The sequence below is a fragment of the Triticum urartu genome, chromosome 3A (assembly GCF_056163025.1).
Source record: "Triticum urartu cultivar PI428250 chromosome 3A, HENAU_Tu73, whole genome shotgun sequence".
NCBI classification, from domain to species: Eukaryota; Viridiplantae; Streptophyta; class Magnoliopsida; order Poales; family Poaceae; genus Triticum; species Triticum urartu.
The window spans coordinates 703,965,453-703,968,958 of NC_141875.1; the positions used below are offsets into that span (position 1 = coordinate 703,965,453).

Genomic DNA, 3,506 nt, shown 5'->3' on the forward strand with positions numbered 1-3,506 from the left:
ATATGTGTGTCATACTGGTAGAAACATAAAACATATAAGAAAAAATAAGAAACAAGAAACTTTTGAGAAAAAAGAAGATAGGAATTGCCTCTGTTTAACTTTATAGTTGCCCACACAAGTGTTTATAGTTGCTCCTTTATATTCTACACTAGTTTGTTCAAAAAGGTCATGTATGCTTTTGTGGTGGGCTAACACACAGTTTGTTGCAGGTTGATTGTTCATGATGATTGATCTGAATGAACCACCGCTTGATGTCAAGTCCATCAACATTTCAGTCGTGTTGGGTGCACCCTTCTTGCATGCAGGGGATGAGTAGGAGCATCAACATTTGAAGGACGAGGTTGGTGAGTCTCCTGACCCCAACGTCTGCTCTAACGCTACTCATGTCCCAGACAATCGTGTTGCCGCTCCCCCACCTATGGTTGCTCCTGCTAATGCTTTAGTTCATGAGGCACACGAGTTGGAAGACGAAGAAGATGGATCACATCCACAACAACCTTATGTTGGCATGCGCTTCGACACATTAGAGGATGCGAGGGAACACTACAATCGCTACGCTTTGATGGAGGGATTTTCAATCAAGTCAAATATGTCTTAAAGGTCGGCCTACACACGCGTGCTGGAAAAACAGCAATTTTGCTGTAACAAGTTCCGCAAACCAGTAGAGAGGGTTGGGATCCCGGATGTTGCCTCGTCAAGCAAAAACACTACATGTCCGAGTTCACCTGAACAAGATGTTGAAGAGGATGTCAAGGAACACACTTTCAAGAAGAAGAGGAAGCAAGAAACTAGGAAGCAAACAAAATGTCGTGCTAAGATGGCGGTGAAGCTTAAAGATGACAGATGGGAGGTTATCACTTTTATTGCAGATCACAACCATCCACTGATTGACAAGCCATCGCTTTTGAAATACCTCCGTTCTCACCAAGCCATCCCGCCGGAACAGAAAAAAAAATTTGACTCACCTAAACGACTGCAACTTGACAGCAGGTACAACTCACATTGGATTAAAATCTTTTTACCACGGAACTGTTACTTTCCTACATCAAGTACTTTGACCTGAGCCAACTATGTTCATTTTTTATGCAACTATGTTCGTTTTTTGTGCAACTCTGGTAATTAAAAAAATCATGACCCGAAACAGAAAAGCTTGGTGTTGCCTATTCCTACCTCAACTACTTGGATTTCTTTCCTATCCTAGTATAAGCTGCTTAGGATTCATGGGCAACCCTGATCAGGGAGAAAAACTGGCAACTTGAATAGTAAACTGAGGCAACTATGTTCATTTTCCATGCAACTCTGATAAATAAATAAAAAATACATCACCCAGCAGAAAAAAATTTGGTGGGATACAGGCTTGGTTCTTGTTCTACTTATGCATAATTGTTACTTTATTTTCTCTATAAAAACAAGTTGCTCGATGCATTGTGGTTAGGTAGTCCTGAAAAACACAAGTTTCTGTTTTTTATGGTGGGAAAGATGATGATGTTAATGTCATCATACTACGGCTCGGAGTTGATTGTTCCATACACAGCTAAAGCAATCCATAACCACTGTTCGAAGGTTAATGCCCCAACTTAAGACATTGACATTGAAGAAACACTAAACTACTTTTGCAAGGTGATGGAAAAAGACCCAGGCTTCTTCTTTAAATGCAAGACAGATGCGGAAGGCAAGACAGAAAACTTGTTTTGGGTGGATGGTGTGGCACGGAAAGCATACACAGAGGCTTATCATGATTGTGTATCATTTGATGCAACTTATCTCACGAACATGTAGAATATGCGTTTGCCCCCTTCATTGGCATCAACAGGCATGGGCAGTCAATTATGCTTGGGTGCGGATTTGTCCGATAGGAACTAGCCTCAAGTTATGGCTAGTTGTTTGATGCTTTCCTAGAAGCAATCGATGGTTTGGCTCCGGACAACATCATCACGGACCAAGATGTTGCTATGGCAGAATCTATCAAGATGAAGTTCTCGGCAACGATTCACCGTTGCCGCCGTTGGCATATAATGAAGAAAGCACAAGAGAAGCTTGGCCCTGTGTTGGCTAGGAACGCGGAATTTGTAAAAGACTTCAATGAATGCATTGATTTCTGTCAACGCAACACAACAAAGGGTTCAATGTTGTGTTGAAGCGCTATGTGAACCCACACAAGTCAATTCTCAACTTCGTCAAGCAATATGAGAAGAGTCAGGTACACATATTCGTGAAGGAGGGCGGGAACGACTACCGGACAGAGCATCTAGACACAAAAAGATGGTCGCGTTTCCCCATTGAGAGGCATGCCTACAAAGCATACACTAGGGACATCTATGTGAAATTTAGAACTGAGTTTCAGATGATTGGCCGATACGATGTGCGTCCCGCTAGAATCAACTTCTATTACCTTGAGCCCAATACATAAGAAGTTCTAGGGTATGGCTCAAGGAAGTACCTAGTCACCATGAGACCGGAGCTAGCTATCTATGATTGCGAATGTTGCAAGTGGCATAGGGACGGCATGCTTTGTTGCCATGTCTTGAAAATCTTCACACACCTTGGCATTAATGAGATACATGAACACTACATCAGGCACCGCTAGACCCAAGATGCAGTGCCAAGTGCACCACCGCCAACTAATGAGGGCCCTCCGCAGGACTTGCCTGCTGAGTCAGAGAACCAAGTTCGGCAAGTTACTCTAACAATGGATTTTGCAAAGCTAGCCAAGAAGGCAATGACTAGTGATGAGGCAGCCGCTGCAGTTAGGAGGCACATGAAAGCAGCAGATACTGAGGTTGCTAAGCTGAATAAACTGGGGAAGAAGAGGCTAAAGGCAGCCCGAGAAGCGGCTCGGGCTACGGAAGCATCAAACCCTAATGCCCCAAGTGCTTCAAACCAACCTCCTGCCCCACCTGCCCCCTGCTCCTATGGATCCACCTCCTTCAGTCACAAAAGGGCGCAGCCGCAGCAAGCGCTTCAAATCAGCCCTGGAACTACAACCTAAGAAAAAGAACAAGTGCAGCATTTGTGAATCAATCGATCACACTGCTGCGACATGCCTGCTACTTCTTGAGCACTGCGTCGGTTTTCCCTTGAAGAGGAAAGGGTGATGCAACAAAGTAGCATAAGTATTTCCCTCAGTTTTGATAAACAAGGTATCAATCCAGTAGGAGACTACACGCAAGTCCCTTGTACCTACACAAACAAATAAGAACCTCGCAACCAATGCGATAAAGCGGTTGTCAATCCCTTCACGGCCACTTACGAGAGTGAGATCTGATAGAGATAATAAAATAACTATTTTTGGTATTTTTATGATATAGATTGAAAGTAAAGATTGCAAAGTAAGATAGATTGGAAACTTATATGATAAAAGATAGACCCGGGGGCCATAGGTTTCACTAGTGGCTTCTCTCAAGATAACATAAGTATTACGGTGGATGAACAAATTACTGTCGAGCAATTGATAGAAAAGTGCATAATTATGAGAATATCTAGGCATGATCATGTATATATAGGCA

General features: G+C 43.1%; 1 pseudogene; it reads left to right on the forward strand.

Moving 5' to 3' along the window:
- The first annotated feature begins 1,623 nt into the window (after positions 1-1,623).
- Positions 1,624-3,095, forward strand: LOC147981893 (protein FAR1-RELATED SEQUENCE 5-like; annotated as a pseudogene).
- Positions 3,096-3,506: the final 411 nt, after the last annotated feature.